The sequence below is a fragment of the Hyperolius riggenbachi genome, chromosome 4 (genome assembly GCF_040937935.1).
Source record: "Hyperolius riggenbachi isolate aHypRig1 chromosome 4, aHypRig1.pri, whole genome shotgun sequence".
NCBI classification, from domain to species: domain Eukaryota; kingdom Metazoa; phylum Chordata; class Amphibia; order Anura; family Hyperoliidae; genus Hyperolius; species Hyperolius riggenbachi.
Window position 1 is genome coordinate 361,982,631 of NC_090649.1, and position 25,244 is coordinate 362,007,874.

Genomic DNA, 25,244 nt, shown 5'->3' on the forward strand with positions numbered 1-25,244 from the left:
ATCATATGCTAAAGTCGTAAGGATGTGACTTTTTGGCGCTACAGGTTCTCTTACAAATAACCAACACTCCCGACTCAACTGCTGGACAAATACTTAATCATGAAATATGGTAACACTTTACACTACACATGCATCTTAGTAGGCAGTAGGAATATTCAATGAGACAAAATCTATTTTTTGTGATTGATTAAGGAATTTAAATATGAAAAACTAATGCAGTTTTAACTACAGTACTGTTTGGTAACTTATAGGCGGAGGCGGTACATAAAATCTGTTCATCATAGTACCACAGATGACATGTGACATGCTGGAATAGACCTGTGCATATACAGTAAGTATACAGACAATTATGCAGTGCTGAAGTAATTTTTTTACCAGCCCGGGGAAGCATTTATAATTAATTAGGTATGAAAGGAACAATTCTCCATTGGGCACACTAATTTAAAAACAAACCCAAAACACTTTCCTAAGCTGATACCTGGGCTTGTAACTGAGAGGGTAAAGATAAAAAAGGTCAAGAGTACCGCTACTTTCACTCGGGGAGTCTTGTGACACTGCAATTGTTCACAGTCTAGTCTACGTCAGCTCTGTAAATTTTTATACATAAAATATAACCTTCCTTCAGCTATCCAAGTTATTTTTGGCCATACAAACATATCCAATCGTTTCACTTTATTTTAATCTCTGCTTCACTGTAATGTAAAGAACTGTAGTGAGCGGTATATGGAGGAGGCTGTCATTTATATGTTAAGCAATACCAGTTAACAGGCTTTCCTGCTGATACTCTGCCTCAAATACTTTTAGCCATAGACCGTAAACAAGCAGATCAGCAATGAAGCAGAGATCACATGTTTGACAATTTTCTCAGATCGGACTACATTAACTGGATGCTGGTTTCTGCTGTTGTTCTGAGACATGTCTTCAGCCAAATAGAGCAGCAGGGCTGCCAGGGAACTGGTATTGCTTAAAAGGATATTAATGCCATATTATCCTTCATATGCCTATCATTGCTGTTAGCCTTTAAAATTAATAGAAAAGGTGTTTTTCAATGCGCATTCAGACCATAACTAGAACCCCCCCCCCCCCCTTCCAAAAAGGTTGGTGCCCTCTCCCATTTGCAAGCATGAGACCACCTTTTAAAATGTTAACTCACCCACCAGCATGCATGGACAAGATAAAAGAAAATCAAAGCAATCAAAGTAAAAAAAAAAAAATGGCTTACCCACACCCCACAGGCCATTATGAGTGTGAGACTGACAGTTTGTCAGTTTCTTTTTTTTCAGACAGTATAGATGTTCTGGTCCCAGATCCCCTGTCCGTCCAGACTCCGGCCCAAGTAGTTAACGAATACCAAGTGTTGATGATTGAGTACCTCACTGTCTGTGCATCACTCTCTCCTCTCCTGGCTGAGTCCTCCTCTCACTCAGTGTGCTGCTGCAGTCGGCAATATGTACCCTCGGCAGAATGATTGTCTGATGATGGCTCCACAGGCTGTAGTACAGTAATCTGGCACAGCCTTTCTGCAGACCTCTCTGGGTTTTTTTTCTCTGGGTCTCTGTCAAACAGATACAGGCAGCACAGAGTAACTCATCCAATCCCATGCAGGGAAGTTCACTATCACTTTAGGGAAAGCTGAGACTAAAGCAAGAAAAAAAAAATTACATAACTGGGGCTTCTTCCAGCCACTCTCAGGCTGTTTGCTCCCTCCCAGGCTGCCTAGATCATCGGCTAGCCGGTACATTAGGTCCTTCAGAGTCAGGGCATGCTGTATGATGAGCAGCATGCAGTAGACTGCGCAGACGTCCACAAAAGCCAGCAAGCAGAATATCTAGGCTGCCCAGGAGGACAGCGAGAGAGCAAAAAGCCTACATCGGAGACAGGAGGAAACACCATGTATGTATAATGGCCAAATAAGATTGCAGAGACACAGTAGGCGGTGATGAGGGAGCAATGTGGACTGTCCAGGACATGATGGCTCCCTCATTGCTGCCTACAATCTCTGCAATCTAATTAAGAAACATTGGGGTTGGAAGACCCTGTATCATGTATAAAACTTCTCCCATCTCAGGTAGGTAGACTTTCATAAAAGAAAAACACAACATGATTTAAAGGTGGCCTGTCTGACTGGCAATTATTCACAATCAACACCATCCAATAGGAATGCCAGCAGAGCACAGTGATAACTAAAAATTAGTAAAGATGAGCAGGCAAAACTCAGCTACAAATTACCCAACCCCCCCCCCCCCCCCCAATAAAAAAAGGAAAATACATTAATCATACCTCAACTTTTTGAGATAAGAAAAAGGGACACTTAAAGCGGATCCGGGATGAAAAAATCTCAAGTTTACAACAAGAACAATAATATTTATATAGCGCTTTTCTCCCTGGGGACTCAAAGCGCTGTGACCCTGCATTATGCAGTCTCAAAGGCTACGGAAAAGGTGAGTTTTTAGCCTTTTTTTAAAGCGATCCTGAGAGGGAGCCTCTCGTACTGATTGTGGAAGTGAGTTCCATAGAGTAGGGGCTGCATAGGAAAAGGCCCGAGCACCAAATGTTAAGTGTATCCTGGGAATAACCAGCTTCATCTTGTTGGCAGAGCGGAGGGTGCGTGGAGGGCCATAAAGTTCCAATAGATCCGCTATATATTTGGGTCCCATGTGGTGTAGAGCCTTGAATGTCAGCAGGCAGATCTTAAAATTGATTCTCCATTTTACTGGTAACCAGTGAAGAGTTTGCAGTACTAGATAGTTTAGATAGTTTACACAGCAAATCTAGCTGCAAACAGCTTTAATAGAATATGATTGATTATTCCTGTGATACAATGACAGCAGCCATGTTTGTAAACATTACACAGTCAGGCTTATCTGTATCTTGAGCAAAAAGCTGAGCTCCCATGAGCTCTTGCTACTGTCTGAAAGTGCCTTGGCTCTCTGAAAACCTGTGGGCGTGGTTTATTTAGTTTATAGGGAATTAAGAGTATTAAAAAAAGTATTTGGCTTGAGGAATGCCCTATAAACAATAGGAAAGGAACACAATTATTCAATGAGTAAAAGTTTATCTCGGATCCACTTAAAGCCACGCCCCTGGTCACACCCCACCACACATACCATCAAGATTTCATCAGAAAATTAAAGGGAACCAGAGAGGAAGGATAGGAAAAAGTTTTATAAATACCTGGGGCTTCCTCCAGCCCCATAAGCAAGGATTGCTCCCACGCCGCAATCCTCCACTTCATGTATCGCCGGTACCGGGCCCCGTCACTTCCGGCGGACACGGCCAATTGTCCGCATCACAGGGGCTCCCTCCATACCCTTACGCATGCAGCTGTGCAGAAGGCAGCCGCATGCATAGGTATATGGAGGGAGCCCCAGCCGACTCGCGGTAATGACGGGACCCGGTACTAGCGGATCCAGGCACCAGAGGACGGCGGCGTGGGAGCGATCCATGCTTATGGGGCTGGAGGAAGCCCCAGGTATGTATAAAACCTTTCCCCCAACGTCTCTGGTTCCCTTTAATAATTAAGTTTCATAATTCAAACCACACTGGTCATTTCTATCCTGGTTAATTTTCCTTCATAACAACATTTTACAATTAGTAATAAATATCAATTTAAAGGATGGTAATAACATTGAAAGTCAAACACATTTTTAGTATATAAATATATATTATATGAGGAACAAAGTCCTGAACAAATGAGGGGGAGAGAGGAGGGACACACTCCCCAGCCCCCACAGTCAGTAACACTCTCAGATAAGGCCCAGCCCCAGACTGAGTTCAGGCCAGAGACAATCCACACAGTCAGGCAGGCTGCCAGGCTGTGGATTGTCTCTGGGCCTCTGGCCTGAACTCAGTCTGGGGCTGCCTGGCAGGCTGACGCTGTGCAGTGCTGCAGCCTGAAACAGACAGTGTTTGACAACAGACTCACTCACAAAATCAAAATCCGTGACTAAAATCAGTGCTGGCTCCTGTCTGGCTGCTGGCAGTGTCTATGTGCGTCACTGCTGTCTCTGCCTTTGGCCAGGTCGGGTCCAGGTCGGGGAGGTGTTGTGTTCGGCTCTGGTCTGGCCGCTGGCGCCATTTTGACTGCACAGTCAAATCTGTCTGTGCAATCAAAATGGCGCCAGCGCGGCCAGGCCAGAGCCTCATACACACCCGGGCCCGGCCTGCGCCTGGCCCATCCCGACAGTAGTGACAGTCGCTGCTGCACACAGCAGCAGGCCCAGCCAGCTGAGCCAGGCCCCAGCCCCATCATCACTCTCAGACTCAGAGAGAGGCAGGCGGCAGGAGCTCAGTCCCCAGGCCAGCCAGACCCAGCCAGGATCCAACCCCGCCCGATGCCCGCGCTGAACTGGCTGGCAGTGGCCTGCCGACGTCCGAGTGACTCACTCACACAACTCGGGTGGTGTCTAGGCAGGCAGCAGCTCCAGCCTCGGTCTCGTCGTGACCCGTCCTCGCCCAACGCCAGCCACTCGCGCTCGCTCTCTTCCCTCCACAGACCACAGTCCACACGGCACGCAACGCCACAGTCTTTTAAATGCGGGGAATTTCTTTTTTTTTTTGCACAGGTAACATGCTTTTTGTCGGCATGCAGTCATAAATGTAATACATATAAGAGGTTCCAGGAAAAGGGACCGGTAACGCTAACCCAGCAGCAGCACACGTGATGGAACAGGAGGAGGGTGGCGCAGGAGGAGAAGGCCACGCTTTGAGACACAACAACCCAGGCCTTGCATGAGGACAAGAAGCGTGCGGATAGCAATTTGTGTTTTGTCGCCATGCAGTCATAAATTTAATACAGATGAGAGGTTCAATAAACAGGGACCGGAAACGCTAACCCATCACAGATGTTCATTGTTCATGTTACTTGGTTGGGGTCCGGGAGTGTTGCGTAGTCGTTTCCAATCCAGGATTGATTCATTTTAATTTGAGTCAGACAGTCTGCATTTTCTGTGGAGAGGCGGATACGCCGATCTGTGACGATGCCTCCGGCAGCACTAAAACAGCGTTCCGACATAACGCTGGCTGCCGGGCAAGCCAGCACCTCTATTGCGTACAGACTAACCAGCAAGCTCATGGTGACCCAGAACTCATTGGAGTGTGTAAGGGACTACAATGGTCCTAAAAGCCCCCTTACTAAGATGTTAAGAAAAACAAAAATTTGCTTTCCTAAAACAGAAAGAATTTGCGATAATTCAGGTTGGAGTGAGCTCGAGATGTCTCCCAGAGCACCACTGCTGAATATATGCAAATTAACCATTGTACCCTTAGAAGCTAAACACACCTCCAGAACCGCTGGATTGCAATGATGTGTCAGCTTGTTAAATTGTACAGAGCCATAATAATCCAACAATGGTTAATTTGCATATATTCAGCAGTGGTGCTCTATTGCGTACATTGCCAGTTTGTGCCAGGTGTCTAGCTTCGATACCCAATAGTTGAAGGGTGCAGATGGATTGTTCAACACAGCTATGCCATCTGACATGTAGTCCTTGACCATCTTCTCCAGGCGATCGGTGTTGGAGGTGGATCTGCACGCTTGCTGTTCTGTGTGCTGCTGCATGGGTGTCAGAAAATTTTCCCACTCCAAGGACACTGCCGATACCATTCCCTTTTGGGCACTAGCTGCGGCTTGTGTTGTTTGCTGCCCTCCTGGTCGTCCTGGGTTTGCGGAAGTCAGTCTGTCGGCGTACAACTGGCTAGAGGAGAGGGAGGATGTCAATCTCCTCTTTAAAGTCTCCACAAGGGCCTGCTGGTATTCTTCCATTTTGACCTGTCGGACTCTTTCTTCAAGCAGTTTTGGAACATTGTGTTTGTACCGTGGATCCAGAAGGGTATAAACCCAGTAATTGGTGTTGTCCAGAATGCGCACAATGCGTGGGTCGCGTTCAATGCAGTCCTAGGCCGAAGAGGTCATAGCCTAGGGTCACAAAAACCTGTTTATTTGGGCTATTTCAATGGTAGTGATGGTGTCGTACATAAATCTCAGCCATGGCCGTTAGCAACGTCTGAATTTCACGAAATGTCTCATGCAGGTAGAAGACATATTGTTAGACTTGGATTCCAAAGATGGGGTCCCTACATCTCTGCAAATCAGAGTTACAGGGGTCCAAAATTGGTAAAATCCCCCATAGACTTTCATTGCCTCCCTATTTCACTTTCCAAAATCTCACATCTTTTCAAAGGGCAATGGCTCAGCAGTACCAAATTTTCTAGCATTGTAGGGACCCTTAGGGGGAACATGACTGGTGAGTTTCGGGCCCCTAGGCCAAAGAGGTCATAGCCAAGGGTCACAAAAACCTGTTTATTTGGGCTATTTCAATGGTCGTGATGGTGACGTACATAAATCTCAGCTATGGCCGTTAGCAACATCTGAATTTCATGAAATGTCTCATGCAGGTAGAAGACATATTGTTAGACTTGGATTCCAAAGATGGGGTCCCTACATCTCTGCAAACCAGAGTTACAGGGGTCCAAAATTGGTAAAATCCCCCATAGGCTTTCATTGGGCCTACTATTTACCGTTCCAAAATCTCACACCATTTCAAAGGGCAATGGCTCAGCAGTGGCAAAACTCACCAGTCATGATCCCCCTAAGGGTCCCTACAATGCTAGAAAATTTGGTACTGCTGAGCCATTGCCCTTTGAAAAGATGTGAGATTTTGGAAAGTGAAATAGGGAGGCAATGAAAGTCTATGGGGGATTTTACCAATTTTGGACCCCTGTAACTCTGGTTTGCAGAGATGTAGGGACCCCATCTTTGGAATCCAAGTCTAACAATATGTCTTCTACCTGCATGAGACATTTCGTGAAATTCAGACGTTGCTAACGGCCATAGCTGAGATTTATGTACGTCACCATCACTACCATTGAAATAGCCCAAATAAACAGGTTTTTGTGACCCTAGGCTATGACCTCTTTGGCCTAGGGGCCCGAAACTCACCAGTCATGTTCCCCCTAAGGGTCCCTACAATGCTAGAAAATTTGGTACTGCTGAGCCATTGCCCTTTGAAAAGATGTGAGATTTTGGAAAGTGAAATAGGGAGGCAATGAAAGTCTATGGGGGATTTTACCAATTTTGGACCCCTTTAACTCTGGTTTGCAGAGATGTAGGGACCCCATCTTTGGAATCCAAGTCTAACAATATGTCTTCTACCTGCATGAGACATTTCGTGAAATTCAGACGTTGCTAACGGCCATGGCTGAGATTTATGTACGTCACCATCACTACCATTGAAATAGCCCAAATAAACAGGTTTTTGTGACCCTAGGCTATGACCTCTTTGGCCTAGGGGCCCGAAACTCACCAGTCATGTTCCCCCTAAGGGTCCCTACAATGCTAGAAAATTTGGTACTGCTGAGCCATTGCCCTTTGAAAAGATGTGAGATTTTGGAAAGTGAAATAGGGAGGCAATGAAAGCCTGTGGGGGATTTTACCAATTTTGGACCCCTGTAACTCTGGTTTGCAGAGATGTAGGGACCCCATCTTTGGAATCCAAGTCTAACAATATGTCTTCTACCTGCATGAGACATTTCGTGAAATTCAGACGTTGCTAACGGCCATGGCTGAGATTTATGTACGTCACCATCACTACCATTGAAATAACCCAAATAAACAGGTTTTTGTGACCCTAGGCTATGACCTCTTCGGCCTAGGGGCCCGAAACTCACCAGTCATGTTCCCCCTAAGGGTCCCTACAATGCTAGAAAATTTGCCACTGCTGATCAATTGCCCTTTGAAAAGATGTGAGATTTTGAAACTGTAAATAGGAGGCCCAATGAAAGCCTATGGGGGGTTTTACCAATTTTGGACCCCTGTAACTCTGGTTTGCAGAGATGTAGGGACCCCATCTTTGGAATCCAAGTCTAACAATATGTCTTCTACCTGCATGAGACATTTCGTGAAATTCAGACGTTGCTAACGGCCATGGCTGAGATTTATGTACGTCACCATCACTACCATTGAAATAGCCCAAATAAACAGGTTTTTGTGACCCTAGGCTATGACCTCTTCGGCCTAGGACTGCATTGAACGCGACCCACGCATTGTGCGCATTCTGGACAACACCAATTACTGGGTTTATACCCTACTGGATCCACGGTACAAACACAATGTTCCAAAACTGCTTGAAGAAAGAGTCCGACAGGTCAAAATGGAAGAATACCAGCAGGCCCTTGTGGAGACTTTAAAGAGGAGATTGACATCCTCCCCCTCCTCTAGCCAGTTGTTCGCCGACAGACTGACTTCCGCAAACCCAGAACGACCAGGAGGGCAGCAAACAACACAAGCCGCAGCTAGTGCCCAAAAGGGAATGGTATCGGCAGTGTCCTTGGAGTGGGAAAATGTTCTGACACCCATGCAGCAGCACACAGAACAGCAAGCGTGCAGATCCACCTCCAACACCGATCGCCTGGAGAAGATGGTCAAGGACTACATGTCAGATGGCATAGCTGTGTTGAACAATCCATCTGCACCCTTCAACTATTGGGTATCGAAGCTAGACACCTGGCACAAACTGGCAATCTACGCAATAGAGGTGCTGGCTTGCCCGGCAGCCAGCGTTATGTCGGAACGCTGTTTCAGTGCTGCCGGAGGCATCGTCACAGATCGGCGTATCCGCCTCTCCACAGAAAATGCAGACCGTCTGACTCAAATTAAAATGAATCAATCCTGGATTGGAAACGACTACGCAACACTCCCGGACCCCAACCAAGTAACATGAACAATGAACATCTGTGATGGGTTAGCGTTTCCGGTCCCTGTTTATTGAACCTCTCATCTATATTACATTTATGACTGCATGGCGACAAAACGCAAATTGCTATCCGCACGCTTCTTGTCCTCATGCAAGGCCTGGGTTGTTGTGTCTCAAAGCGTGGCCTTCTCCTCCTGCGCCACCCTCCTCCTGTTCCATCACGTGTGCTGCTGCTGGGTTAGCGTTACCGGTCCCTTTTCCTGGAACCTCTTATATGTATTACATTTATGACTGCATGCCGACAAAAAGCATGTTACCTGTGCAAAGAAAACAGACATTTCCCGCATTTAAAAGACAGTTTTCCCTTTGAAACTTTAAAATCGATTTTCTCAAAAACTATAAGCTCTTTTTGCTAAAAATGTTTTCCTCTTGTACCCACTCCCAAGGTGCACATACCCTGTAAATTTGGGGTATGTAGCATATAAGGAGGCTTTACAAAGCACGAAAGTTCGGGTCCCCATTGACTTCCATTATGTTCGGAGTTCGGCTTGAACACCCGAACATCGCGGCCATGTTCGGCCCGAACTCGAACATCTAGATGTTCGCCCAACACTACACGTGACCCGTTCGGCCAATCACAGCGCTAGCCGAACGTTCGGGTAACGTTCGGCCATGCGCTCTTAGTTCGGCCATATGGCCGAACAGTTTGGCCGAACACCATCAGGTGTTCGGCCGAACTCGAACATCACCCGAACAGGGTGATGTTCTGCAGAACCCGAACAGTGGCGAACACTGTTCGCCCAACACTATCTGGGACCTCCTGCTGTGTTTATTTACAGCCCTGGTATCAACGCTAGGTACCAGAGCTATTATGTCACGCTGCCTACCTACCTGCTGCCACACTCACACTACTCCTCCATTCCTCCTGCTGCTGCTGCTGTCTGTCTGTGTTTCCCACTGCCAGGGTACACAGATTTTACCTTCTGCTGCCACTCTGCCACCAGCTATTACGTCAAACAATAGCTATATCTATGTAATTTGCTGTAAAAAAAAAAAAATGTAAACCATTAAAAAAAAAACAATTTTTAATTTTTCTGAGGTGCCCGGGTTGAAAACTGTGTTGTCCCAGTTGTGTATTGGACACGATGTGGGCTTCACGACCGCTGTCTGGGACCTCCTGCTGTGTTTATTTACAGCCCTGGTATCAACGCTAGGTACCAGAGCTATTATGTCACGCTGCCTACCTACCTGCTGCCACACTCACACTACTCCTCCATTCCTCCTGCTGCTGCTGCTGTCTGTCTGTGTTTCCCACTGCCAGGGTACATAGATTTACCCTCCGCTGCCACTCTGCCACCAGCTATTACGTCAAACAATAGCTATATCTGTGTAATTTGTTGTAAAAACAAAACAAAAAAAAACATTAAAAAAAAAAAGGTTTAATTATTCTGAGGTGCCCGGGTTGAAAACTGTGTTGTCCCAGTTGTGTATTGGACACGATGTGGGCTGCACGACCGCTGTCTGGGACCTCCTGTTGTGTTTATTTACACCCTGGTATCACCGCTAGGTACCAGGGCTATTATGTCACGCTGCCTGCCTGCTGCCACACTCACACTACTCCTCCATTCCTCCTGCTGCTGCTGCTGTCTGTCTGTGTTTCCCACTGCCAGGGTACACAGATGTACCTTCCGCTGCCAGTCTGCCACCAGCTATTATGTCAAACAATAGCTGCTCACATTCCTCCTCCATTCCTCCTGCTGCTGCTGCTGTCTGTCTGTGTTTCCCACTGCCAGGGTACACAGATTTACCCTCCGCTGCCACTCTGCCACCAGCTATTACGTCAAACAATAGCTATATCTGTGTAATTTGTTGTAAAAATCAGGGCTATTATGTCACGCTGCCTGCCTCATTGACTGCCTGCTGCCACACACTCCTCCTCCTCCTCCTGCTGCTGAATTTACCTCCTGCTGTCTGTGTGTTTCCCACTGCCAGGGAGCACATACAATGGCGCTTCCAACATGCGTGCGCCACCAGCTATTTATTACGCTCAAAAATAGCTGCATTTCTTTAAAAAAAAAATATAAAAGAGAAATAAGTGAAGAAGAAGACGATATAGAATAAGAAGAAGATATAGAATAAGAAGAAGGAGAAGAAGAAGAAGATATAGAAAAAGAAGAAGAAGATATAGAAAAAGAAGAAGAAGATATAGAAAAAGAAGAAGAAGATATAGAAAAAGAAGAAGAAGATATAGAAAAAGAAGAAGAAGATATAGAAAAAGAAGAAGAAGATATAGAAAAAGAAGAAGAAGATATAGAAAAATAATACGAAGAAGAAGAAATAGAAAAATAATACGAAGAAGAAGAAATAGAAAAATAATACGAAGAAGAAGATATAGAAAAAGAAGAAGAAGAAGAAGAAGAAGAAGAAGAAGGAGGAGAAGGAGAAGGAGAAGGAGAAGGAGAAGGAGAAGGAGAAGGAGAAGGAGAAGGAGAAGGAGAAGGAGAAGGAGAAGGAGAAGGAGAAGGAGAAGGAGAAGGAGAAGAAGAAGAAGAAGAAGAAGAAGAAGAAGAAGAAGAAGAAGAAGAAGAAGAAGAAGAAGAATATACATTACTGAACAAAATTTTGGACACAACTTCTCTTTCCACCTTTTTTTTTTTAAAGGAACATCCCCACATAATCACTTGCTGTTGTTACTTGGAAAAAAAGATGTTTCTTGCATCATTCACCCTCAAAACAAGTGTTGGAAGCTATTTAAGGCCAATTCGAATAGTCAGCTCGAATAATGAGCTCGAATACCGACTCGAATAGTGAGGTCGAAGTCCGAGGTCGAATCGAATAGTAAAAAATATTCGACTCGAATATTCGACCGAATTCGAATAATTTACTATTCGAATTCGACCAAACTCGAATTATAAAAAGGGGTATCCGAGCATCACTAGACAAGGGTGCTCTTAAAGTGTGTGAGTATGTGTGTGTGTGTGTGTGTGTGTGTGTGTGTGGGGGGGGGGGGGTTAGGGAGTATTACCACCTTTCCCTAAGGATTGAGAGCCACAACAAGGTCCTCCAGCACCCAAGGCTGAAACACCAAAGTGCGCCCCTCCATCCCTTCCACCTCAGACGTCACACACTGATTGCTATTAGACTAAGAGGCGCCCCAGAGCCCCCAACACCTTAATCTCTAGTTATCTAGCTTGCAGTCACTTCCATGTATCCCCTTTTCTTATTTCTCTCTGCTTCAAACACAATAGGGGATTGACAGTTGAGCTGAGTGCGCCCCCTCCTACACTGCGCCCAGAGGCTGGAGCCTCTCTTGCCTCTGCCTCGGCCCGGCTCTGATCCCAATGCACTGCACAGTGCATTTACCACATAACACCTCAGTTAATAGCACAGTGGAGCCTACTTTTCATTAACTGTATGCTTCACTGTATGTGACACAATGCACGGATAATTTGCAGTGCCACTTTTCTGATCCATTGCACTGCTGTAACGATCTTACCTTCCAGCAGCGGGTCCCGCGGCGTCTCCGGCCACGAGATTTCCGCTCTGGGATCTTCTGATGGCATCCCTGGCATCCCTCCAGCGGTGGCACGCGTGCGCAGATCCTCCAGTCAGATGCGCGTGGTGCAGAACAGCCTTTATAGGCTAGGGAGGCGTGTCTGACGGAGGGGCTGTCATTATGAGGGCGGGATCTTGCTCTGACTTGTGGGTATTTTAGGCCAAGTGAAACAGTTGCTCACTGGCCTTGATACTAATCAGTTCGCTGGTTCTTGGCCCTAGCTAGTGAGAATCTTGAGAGCTACATTTCATATATTGCGTATCGTATATATGTACTCTAGTCAGTCATTGTATATATTGTAGTATTGTAATTCTATTATCCTATGTTATTGTGTACCAACCTTTGCCTGCCTTTTGACTACGAATCTGCCTAGCTCCTCTGTACTACTGCCATCTGATTACTGTGTACGACTCGGCCTGCCCCTGACTTCACTTCTGTTTGATCCTTCTAATACAACGGACATCTGCCTTATGTGTATGACTCGGCCTGATATTTGACTACGATTTTGCCTAGCTCTTCTGTACCATTGCCGTCTGCTCACGTGAATGACCCCGGCCTGTCTTTGACTACGCTATTCTCACTAGAACTGTGTTTTGCACTTGTTGCGCTAGCCCTGTTCACGTATCAGCGTGATAACTGCATTCCTGCTGTCAAGCGGAATGCAGTGCATTTCCCACTTTGAACCTAGCCTAAGGGTCCTTTCACACTGCATCAGTTGTGTCGCAGAATAATTCTGCATGCAAGTGACACTGAACATACATTTCTATGTTCACATCTCTTCGTTGTAATGGATGCAGGCTTTGAATTAACATCCATGTCCAGTCTCCATTGCAGTTCACACACATTATAAAGCACGTATCACAGTATCAAGCTTGTATTATTAATGGTAGTGGATTTCCAAACTCATGGGTTAAGCTGTCCTAGGCTATAGCAGCTTGCTTGGGGGTTAAGGAGTTGAGAAGGATTAAGGAAAAGGGGGCAGGGCCTGCTTTTTAACTTTTAATAATGAATTCCAAAAATATTACTTGATTACTGTAATACCCTACTCTGTGGCCTACGAAGAAAACTGGAACCCCTCCAGTATTTACTGAACTCTGCTGCTTGTCTCATCCACCTCCTCTCCAGCTCCTCTGATGCTGCCCCTCTCTGCCAATCCCTCCATTAACTACCAACCATCCAAAGGATCCATTTCAAACTCCTAACACTAAGCAACAAAGCTCTACATAGGCTATCCCCTCCATACATTTCCTTATTGATCTCCAGTTGTCCTCCATCCCGGGATGTACACTCTTCCCAAGAGACCCTCTTGTTATCCAGGAATTCTCACGAGTGTCACCTCTCCTTTGGAACTCTCTACCACAACCTATCCATCATGCTTTGAGCCTGGAAATTTTCAAATGTACCCTCAATACACACCTTTTCAGACAAGCTTATAATTTGTCACAGCTAGAATTTAAAGCTTACTGCCTCATCTGCTATCCCCTTTGTCTTCTCCCCCAATGTCTGAACCCCACTACTCTGGATTGTAAGCTTGCACTGGGCAGGGACCTCCCCATTTTATTTCCTGTTTCTGTGCAATTTATCAAATTAACATCTGTCAGTATTGGTGATGATATTCAAACTACACATCAATTGTATGTATCAGTACATGTGTCACTGGGTGCCCTGATTGTATAGTACGTTGAACTGCTCATGTATCTATGCTTCCCATTGTTGTTTGCACGTTGTACAGCTCTACGTAATATATTGGTGCTCTATAAATGAAAATAATAATAAATATTAAAAGTAATCAATATATTTTTATTAGATTATTTAAGACATAAGTATCACGCTGATACGTGATGAGGTATTGTACAAGTGTATACACAAACAGTAGTACATAAAGCGTAGTCAGGATCAGGCCGTAGTCGTACAAAAAGTCAGAGGTATCGAGGTACAGAGTAGCAAGGCCATATCGTAGTCAATAAACAGGCAGGGTCATACACATAAGTCAGCTGTCAGTCATATTGTAAGGATCAGGCAATAACGAAGTCGGGGACAGGCCGAGTCGAACACGTGTATCAGATGGCAGTGGTACAGAAGGACAAGACAAGAGCGAGTTCAAGAGGCAGGCAAGAGGTCGGTACACAGATAAATATACAATATGATGTTACTTCAAGATATTACGATAATATATAATATAATTACAAAAAGCAAGACTGACGAACTAGAGTACATATATATTGTGCGTCTACACGATATATTTATGTAGCTCTCGAAACTCACTGACTAGCCAAGAACCAGCGAACTGATTAGTATCAAGGCCAACGAGCAAGTGAATACTCTGGCCTTAAATAACCAGGAGGCAGAGCACAAGCCCAGCCCCCAGAAATGACAGCACCTCCTGCAAAAAGTTGTCAGCTGATGACATCACCGCTGACACCCCATCAGACACGCCTCCTCAGCCCATAAAGACAGCTCTGAGCTGTGCACGTCCTGCCAGAACCAACACGCCGCCCCACATCTATAGGGAAGCCGGGGATGCCATCATTCTGATTCACGTCTACAGGGAAGCCGGGATGCCTTTGATCAAAGAGGAAGAGGAAGCCTCCTCCAGCTGCTCCAAACTATCCGAGCAGCTTACAGAGACCACACCAGGTAAGTTTGTTACATTACCCCCCCTTCGAGGGGTGGACTCTGGACACTCACCACCTGGCTTACCAGGATGTTGACAATGGAATTCCTGAATTAATTAATCGGCATGAATTTGCCGTGCAGGAACCCAGCATCTTTCTTCAGGGCCATATCCCTTCCAATCCACCAAATACTGTAAAGAACCACAAACTTTTCTAGAGTCTAGAATTCTCCCAATTTCATATTCGGGTTCACCATCCACCTCAACAGGAGGAGGAGGAGCCAAAGGTGAAATGGTGTTGGCAGCTGGCTTCAAAAGAGAGACATGAAAATAATTAATTCCCTTGATCGACTGGGGTAGTGTCACCACATCATTAATTTTCTCCTGAATGGGGTAGGGACCAATAAACCTAAGACCCAACTTCACAGATGGTTGGCGTAGGGGAATATTATGGGTAGAAACCCACACAAGGTCTCCCGGGGAAAATTTAAACTCAGGTGAACGTCGGGCATCGGCATAGAATTTCTGGCGAGAAACGGCATTCTGCAAATTCTGTTGAACCTGAGGCCAAATCTGTTGAATGTGAGTGCTCCACTGCTCCAAAGCTGGGAAAGGAGAAGGCGAGGATGGGAAGAAAGTAAATTTAGGATTTTGACCAGTTACTATCCAAAAAGGAGACAATTTGGTAGATGAGTTAGATAGGTTATAAAACGCAAACTCAGCAAATGGTAGATACTCTACCCATGATTCTTGACAGTCTGACACAAAACAGCGGAGATACTGCTCTAGTGATTGATTAGTTCTCTCTGTCTGACCATTGGTTTCAGGGTGAAACCCAGATGAAAAGGACAGCTTGATACCCAAGAGACTGCTGAAAGCATGCCAGAAACGTGAAATAAATTGAACCCCCCTGTCTGATGCTATATTCTCAGGAATTCCATGTAAGCGAAATACGTGTGTAATGAATAGTTTAGCCAATTCCTGAGCTTAGGGTAGTCCAGGGAGAGGTACAATATGTGCCATCTTACTAAAACAGTTGATAATGACCCAAATTACCATTTTACCTCCAAAGGAGGGTAGGTCCACCACAAAATCCATCGAGAGATGGGACCAGGGTTTTATTGGAATGAGTAATGGCATAAGATGGCACCTTATTTCTGGCACAAGTGGCACAGGCTGCCACAAAAGCTTTGCAGTCCTTGTTAATAGAAGGCCACCACACATGACGGGACAGGAGATCTAAGGTTTTAGTTTCCCCATGGTGCCCTGCCAAATTAGAGTCATGAAATACCTGACGTATCTGAAGATGTAAGTGCAAGGGAACAAAATCAACTCCAGGAGGTTTCTCCGGAGGGATATCTTGTTGGAAAGACTGTAGTGACTCATACAAATCTGGAAATTCTTGAGTGTGGGTAGCGGCCAGAACACAATGTGTGGGAACAATCTTTTTAGGAGAAACATCCTGAGATGTTTTAGTTTCAAATATTCCTAATAAGGTATCAGCCTTCACATACTTGGACCCAGGTTTATACGGGATTACAAAATTGAAACGAGAAAAGAATAGTGCCCATCATGCCTGCCTGGGATTAAGCCTTCTAGCCCCCTCAATGTATACCAGATTTTTGTGATCTGTATAGACTGTAATTGGATGAATTGCTCCCTCTAGCTAGTGTTGGGCGAACACCTGGATGTTCGGGTTCGCGAACGTTAGCCGAACATGGCCGCGATGTTCGGGTGTTCGCGCTGAACTCCGAACATAATGGAAGTCAATGGGGACCCGAACTTTCGTGCTTTGTAAAGCTTCCTTACATGCTACATACCCCAAATTTGCAGGGTATGTGCACCTTGGGAGTGGGTACAAGAGGAAAAAAATATATTTGAAAAAGAGCTTATAGTTTTTGAGAAAATTGATTGTAAAGTTTCAAAGGAAAAAAATGTCTTTTAAATGCGGAAAATGTCATTTTTCTTTGCACAGGTAACATGCTTTTTGTCGCCATGCAGTCATAAATGTAATACAGATAAGAGGTTCCAGGAAAAGGGACCGGTAACGCTAACCCAGCAGCAGCACACGTGATGGAACAGGAGGAGGGTGGCGCAGGAGGAGAAGGCCACGCTTTGAGACACAACAACCCAGGCCTTGCATGAGGACAAGAAGCGTGCGGATAGCAATTTGCGTTTTGTCGCCATGCAGTCATAAATGTAATACAGATGAGAGGTTCAATAAACAGGGACCGGAAACGCTAACCCATCACAGATGTTCATTGTTCATGTTACTTGGTTGGGGTCCGGGAGTGTTGCGTAGTCGTTTCCAATCCAGGATTGATTCATTTTAATTTGAGTCAGACGGTCTGCATTTTCTGTGGAGAGGCGGATACGCCGATCTGTGACGATGCCTCCGGCAGCACTGAAACAGCGTTCCGACATAACGCTGGCTGCCGGGCAAGCCAGCACCTCTATTGCGTACATTGCCAGTTCGTGCCAGGTGTCTAGCTTCGATACCCAATACTTAAAGGGTGCAGATGGATTGTTCAACACAGCTACGCCATCTGACATGTAGTCCTTGACCATCTTCTCCAGGCGATCGGTGTTGGAGGTGGATCTGCACGCTTGCTGTTCTGTGGGCTGCTGCATGGGTGTCAGAAAATTTTCCCACTCCAAGGACACTGCCAATACCATTCCCTTTTGGGCACTAGCTGCGGCTTGTGTTGTTTGCTGCCCTCCTGGTCGTCCTGGGTTTGCGGAAGTCAGTCTGTCGGCGTACAACTGGCTAGAGGAGGGGGAGGATGTCAATCTCCTCTCTAAAGTCTCCACAAGGGCCTGCTGGTATTCTTCCATTTTGACCTGTCTGACTCTTTCTTCAAGCAGTTTTGGAACATTGTGTTTGTACCGTGGATCCAGAAGGGTATAAACCCAGTATATTGTGTGGTGCAGAATGCGCACAATGCATGGGTCGCGTTCAATGCAGTCTAGCATGAATTGAGCCATGTGTGCCAGAGTCCTGCCAGAATCCTCATCATCCTCTTGTGAGCGTTGTGATAGTTTTGATGCATCATAGTCGTCACCTTCTTCCTGGTCTGCTTCTGCTGACCATTCATGCTGAATTGTGGAAGTCCAACGTGCACCGCTCTGGCCCTCATCAGTGGTGGCATGAAATTCCTGCTCCAACTCCAGCTGTTCCTCCTCCTCTTCTTCGTCATAGCTGCTGGGGCCAGCGTTTCCTGAGGCAGATGGCCTGATGTTGGTATCATCACGCTGATCGTTTTCTCCTTCAGATTCCCTCAGTTGCATCATGACAGCTGTTTCTTTGATTTTCAACATTGACTTCTTCAGTAAATACAGCAGTGGTATGGTAATGCTGACTGAAGAGTTGTCACTGCTCACAAGCAACGTGGATTGCTCAAAATTTTGGAGGACTTGGCAGAGGTCCAACATGTTGGCCCAATCGGATCCACAGAAGCTTGGCAGCTGTCCGGATGCGCCTCGGTACTGCGCCGTCATGTACTGGACCACTGCACTTTTCTGCTCGCAAAAGCGGGCTAGCATGTGCAGCGTAGAATTCCAGCGCGTAGGGACATCACACAGCAAGCGATGGTGGGGGAGATTGAAGCGCTCCTGCATCTTGGCGAGTGCCCCCGAAGCAGTAATGGAATTTCTACAATGTTTGGCCACTCGTCGCACCTTCAACAGAAGATCGGCCACGCCTGGGTATGTCCTCAGGAACCGCTGAACTACTAGGTTCATCACGTGCGCCAGGCAAGGGATGTGTGTCAGCTTAGCCAACCTTAAAGCGTGAATAAGATTACTCCCATTATCACACACAACCATGCCCGGTTTCAGGTCCAGCGGTGCCAGCCACAAATCCGTCTGTTCCTTTATTCCCCTCCAAATTTCCTCCCCTGTGTGCTGCTTATCCCCAAGGCAGATCAGCTTCAGCAACGCTTGCTGACACATGCCAACAGCTGTGCTGCACTGCTTCCACGATCCTACTGCTGCTGGGTTAGCGTTTCCGGATGAGGTATAGCTTTGAGATGCGTTGGAGGAGAAGGAGTCAGAGAGGTAGGTGCTGCTGTTGTTATCCAGTGGGAGGGACGGCAGTGCAGCTGTTTGCGGCGTGGGCAAAACCCGCGCCGTAGCAGGTGAGGAATCGCTGCCAGGCTCCACAAGGTTCACCCAGTGCGCGGTAAGGGAGATGTATCGACCCTGGCCGAACGCACTCGTCCAGGTGTCAGTGGTGAGGTGAACCTTGCAGGCAACGGCATTCTTCAAGCTTCGGGTTATTTTGCTGAACACGTGCTCATGCAACTCAGGCACTGCAGAGCGCGCAATGTGGTAGCGGCTGGGAACCATGTAACGTGGGATGGCCACTGACATCATGCCCTTGAAGCTGTTTGTCTCCACCACTCGATATGGCAGCATTTCGCAGGCCAGAAGCTTGGCTATGCTGGCTGTTAGTGCAACGGCCCGGGGGTCATTTGCTGGCAATTTCCTCTTGCGCTCAAACATCTCCGAGACAGACAACTGAACCGTAGGGCTGCACACTGAAGGGCTGTTGGTTGTTGTGTTTGATGAAGACTGGGAGACCTCAAGAGCACTATTCCGGAAAGTGACAGTGTCAGCGTCGTCTGATGTTTGTGAATGTTGTTGTGAGCCACGCAATGGCTGGGCTACTGCTGCTGCTGAGGAGGGTCTGGTGGTGAGTCTGGTGACCCCAAGGGAGGCAGTGTTGCTGGTACCCTGTCCTGCCACGTTTGCCCACAGAGTGGGATGTTTGGATACCATGTGGCGGGTCATGCTGGTGGTGGAGAGGTTGTTAATATTTTTCCCCCTGCTCAGGCGGGTCTTGCACACCTTGCAAATCACCATGGTACCATCCTCACTGCAGTCTTCAAAGAAAGGCCAGACTTTGGAGCACCTGCCTTGCTGGCGATTTTTTGTTTGCGCCTCTTTTGCGTCTCACTTGAACTTCCACGCTTGTGGTGCCTGAAATTTCGCGCCGCCTACCTTGTGGCACAAGGCGAACTCGTGCAGCAGTGGGTTCTTCAACAGACTCATCTGTGCTGCTACGACGGCGATGTTCTCCTTCACATACAAAATCTGGGTCTGTGTCCACATTGTCCAAACCCACCTCTTCCATCTCCTCAAACTCATCATATGTGATTGTGGGCCGCCGCCGTGGAGTAGAGCTCCCCAGAACAACCTCTGCGCAGCTCACTCCAACGTCGTCTTCCAGATCTTCTTGGCTGACCTCCTGCAATTGAAACCCCTCCTGCCCAACTTGCTCTGGGATTTGGGTTTCAAAGTCCTCGGACTCGCCTTGCATTTCAGTGCACGGTGCATTTCCCACAGTAAATGGTTGTGAATCCGGGCACAACATTTCTGGCTGTTTCATTGACCTTTGAAAGGTGGAAGTTTGTTGGGCTGGGAATAGCTCCTGCAAATACCCCATTGTGTCCTGAGGAAATTCTTCGAACTGGTTATTTGGCAGTTGTGTGCGTGGTGTCGCTGCCGGTTGTGTCAGCTTTGTGCCCACTGGCTCCTTGTAACTGGCTGAGGACTCGGACCTCGTGCGTGATGTGCTGGTGCTGCTTAACCCACTGCTGGATGCTTGAGGTCATCCAATTAATTATCTGGTCCTGTTCTTTTGGATTTGTGAGGGTTGATTTCCTGGACAACATGGGCGGTATTGAGTGGGTTTTCTTCGGTGCTCCACTGTGGCCTGTACGTAAACCGTCAGGGGAAACACCTCTTCCCTTGCCCCTCCCTCTTTCACAGGATTTCTTCTTCATTTCACTTATCCTTAAAGTACACGCTGACTGGCAGCAGTACAGTGGCAGTACAGAAATGCTATATAGTGGTGGGTGAGTTGAGTACTACTATTCCAAGCAGCGACACAGAGCACAATGCTATACAGTGGTGGGTGAGCGGTGTACTACTATTCCCAGCAGCGACACAGAGCACAATGCTATACAGTGGTGGTTGAGCGGTGTGCTACTGTTCCCAGCAGCGACACAGAGCACAATGCTATACAGTGGTGGGTGAGCGGTGTACTACTATTCCCAGCAGCGACACAGAGCACAATGCTATACAGTGGTGGGTGAGCGGTGTACTACTATTCCCAGCAGCGACACAGAGCACAATGCTATACAGTGGTGGGTGAGCGGTGTACTACTATTCCCAGCAGCGACACAGAGCACAATGCTATACAGTGGCGGGTGAGCGGTGTACTACTGTTCCCAGCAGAGACACAGAGTGGCAGTAAACACAATGCTGTACAATGGTGGGTGAGCGGTGTACACAGAGTGGCAGTAAACACAATGCTATATAGTGTGGGTGAGCGGTGTACTACTGTTCCCAGCAGCGACACAATGACTGGGGGGACCCTGGCTAGCCTGGCTGGAGAGAGAACTACCCTGCCTGCCTACCCAAAGCTAAACCCACAGACAAATGGCGGAGAAATGACGTGGATCGGGTATTTATTTACCCGAACCACGTGACCCGTTCGGGCCAATCAGAGCGCGTTCGGGTCCGAACCACGTGACCCGTTCGGCCAATCACAGCGCTAGCCGAACGTTCGGGGAACGTTCGGCCATGCGCTCTTAGTTCGGCCATATGGCCGAACACCATCAGGTGTTCGGTCGAACTCGAACATCACCCGAACAGGGTGATGTTCTGCAGAACCCGAACAGTGGCGAACACTGTTCGCCCAACACTACCTCTAGCCAGTGCCTCCACTCCTCAAAAGCCATCTTGACCGCCAGCAGTTCTTGGTTACCAATGTCGTAATTGTGTTCTGCTGAAGAGAATTTCTTGGAGAAGAAGGCACAGGGGTGCAACCATTCCGGATGACCGGAAAACTGAGAGAGAACGTCTCCCACCCCCAACTCAGAAGCATCAACCGCAACAATAAAAGGTAAGTTTACATCAGGGTGAGTGAGGATGGGAGCAGAGCAGAAAGCTGTTTTCAGGTCAGAAAAAGCTTTGTATGTTTGCACAGACCAATTGACAGGATCTGCATCCTTTTTAGTCAAGTGAGTTAGAGGGGCAACCAGGGAGGAAAAATTCTTAATAAATCTACGGTAGTCATTGGCAAAGCCAATAAACCGTTGAATGGCCTTGAGGCCTTTGGGTGGTGGCCAGTCCAGTACTGCTGACAGTTTTTTCTCATCCATAGAAAAAGCCAGTGTTGGAAATAACATAACCCAGGAAGGGAACTTGTGTAACTTCAAACAGGCATTTCTTGAATTTAGCAAATAAGGAATTCTCCCTCAGTTTCTGTAGAACAAATGTTACATGACTCCGATGTTCGGACAAAAAATTAGAGTACACTAGAATGTCATCCAAGTAGACAATCACAAATCTCCCCAAAACATCCCGGACCCTGAATATGTCATTTACAAAATCTTTGAAAACAAAGGGTGCATTATACAGAATAAATGGCATCACATATACTCATAGTGACCGTCCTGAGTGTTGAAGGCTGTCTTCCATTCGTCCTCTTGACATATTCTGATCAAATTATAAGCACCCTGCAAATCTAGTTTGGAGAATATTCTAGCTCCTGATACCTAAACGAATAGGTCATTGATCAAAGGCAACGGGTATCTACTTTTTACTGTAATTTTGTTTAACCCCCTGTAATCAATACATGGGCGTAATCCACCATCTTTTTTTTCTACGAAGAAAAAGCCGGCGCCAGCTGGTGATTTGGACTGTCTAATAAACCTCTTTTCAAGATTTTCCTTAACCTCTTGCTGACCGTGTCACGCGGATGGGCGTGGCCGCGGCGGCAGCCCCAGGACCGCCTAACGCCGATTGGCGTAAAGTCCTGGGGCTCTGTTTTGCAGGAGATTGCGCGCAGGCTGCGCGCGCATCTCCTGCTTGGGGGGCAAAGCTCTGTCCCACCTTCATTCTCCGAGCAGCTATTGCCGCTCGGTAGACTGTTAGACGGCGTGATCGCCGTCTATTTACACGTACATCGCTGCGATCGGCAGCAGCGCTGTACTGGGGACAGCCGTGTCACACGGCTGTCCCCCTGGGGGACAAGAGAGCGATCAGCTCTCATAGGCAGAAGCTTATGACAGCCGATCGCCATAATTGGCTGGCTGTGGGGAGGGAGGGAAGAAATTTAAAGAAACAGTGTTTTTTATTAAAAAACACTGACAAAAATATTTATAAAAAAAATAAATAAACATGGGGGGAGCGATCAGATCCCACCAACAGAGAGCTCTGTTGGTGGGGAGAAAAGGGGGGGGATCACTTGTGTACTGTGTTGTGCGGCCCTGCAGCTTGGCCTTAAAGCTGCAGTGGCCAATTTTACTAAAAATGGCCTGGTCACTAGGGGGGTTTAGCCCTGCAGTCCTCAAGAGGTTAATGTACTCTTTCATTGCCAAGTTTTCGGGACCTGTGAGATTGTAAAGATGACCTCGTGGGGGAATAGTCCCAGGTAATAGGTCAATGGGACAATCATAAGGTCTATGCGGAGGTAATTTGTCTGCGGATTGGGGAGAAAATAAACTATATAAAATCTATATAAGGTTGCGGTAGAGCAATCTGTTTAACCTCTAGACTAAGAAGAGGGACACCACTTAAACAAATGTCCTGACAACGACGTGACTAGCTGGTAAGTTGTCCTGTACACCAATCTATGTGAGGGTTGTGATACTGCAACCAAGGTAGTCCTAATACAATAGGACTGGCCGGCATTCTGAGCATATACAACTGAATTTTTTCATAATGCAAAGCTCCAACTTGTACTGATACTTCAGGTGTAATATAATAGGTTTTTTAGTCTGCAACAGAGTATCAGCAATAGCTGTGACATAAAGCTTGCTCTGCAGAGGAATGGCAGGAATACCCAGATTGGCTGCAAAAGTGGTATCAATAAAGCTACCTGTCGCATCGGAATCAATAAAGGCTTCTGATTGGAATGACTTATCGTCCCAATGTAAGTAACTGGCAATAAAATCTTTTTCATTTTGAGGGGAAAAACCGGCTCGCCCAAGTCAAGTTCCCCAACTTCACCTAGGCGCTGGAGTTTTCCGGAGCCTTCTTTGCAGAGCAAGTTTGAGCAAAATTACCCTTCTCACCACAATACATACAGTGTCCCTCCTGTCTTCTCCTAAGCTTCTCCGCAGGTGACAATCTGGAGAAGCCCAGTTGCATGGGTTCTTCACCTGACCTGAGGTTCCCTGAGACGAAATAGACTTTTCCCTGACGTTGGTGTCTAATCCATCTGTCAACCTTGATGGCCAGAGAAACCGCATCCTCTAGATTCCTAGGCTCAGGATGGCTTACTAATAAATTGTTTACAGAATCAGCTAGGCCGAAAAGAAATTGGTCTAAGAGTGCTGCCCCACCCCATTTAACGGATACAGACCATTTCCTAAACTCAGCCACATACTCCTCAACAGTATGCCTACCCTGACGTAAATCTCGTAATTTACGAGTAGTTGTGGCTGAAATATCAGGATCAGCATATATGGTTGCCATGGCATCAAAAAAACATGATCTGGATTTAATCCATAGGCCCAGGTTTGTGAGTCACCCTGCAGTAAGGTCTTAATCAGCGTAATCTTCTGGGACTCTGTTCCCGAGGATCTAGACCTGACCTCAAAGTAGGACATACATCTGTTACGGAAATTACTGAAATCAAAACGTGAACCTGTAAACTTTTCTGGTAATGGCATTTCAGGCTCCATATTTAGTGGAGTAGGAGACAATGGATGAGTTTGCTGATTATTGACATTAGAGGACAAATGTATTTGAGCGAGTGTGTTAGACAGCTGGGTCAACTGTGTTTGCTGAGTAGCAACTTGCTCAGTGAGGTGGTTAACAGCACATGCGAGTGTCAAAATTTGGTCTCACAACTCCTCCTTTATATTTTTTTTTAAGGGGCCTTGATAATATCACGCTGATACATGATGAGGTAACATACAAGTGTATACACAAGCAGTAGTACGTAAAGCATAGTCAGGACAGGAGCAAGCCATAGTTGTACACAAAGTCAGAGGTATCGAGGTACAGAGGAGCAAGGCAATATCGTAGACAATAAACAGGCAGGGTCATACACATAAGTCAGATGTCAGTCGTATTGTAAGGACAGGGACGGACTGACAACTCATGGGGCCCCCGGGCAATTGGAGATTATGGGGCCCCGTACCAGTGTCGCCCACATTTTTAATGTTATTTTTTTACAGAGTAAGATCTAATAATTTACTGACAACAGATATTTCATACTGATAAAAAAAACTGCACCAAAATGGGTGTGGTCACGCAACAGAATGTGGGCGTGGTCATGGGTGGGGAAAAATATACATGACCTTAGCAGTGGTGTAAAAGGTCTGCCGGGGAAGTTTGAGCTCTGCCTTAGTGTTTTTCCCAA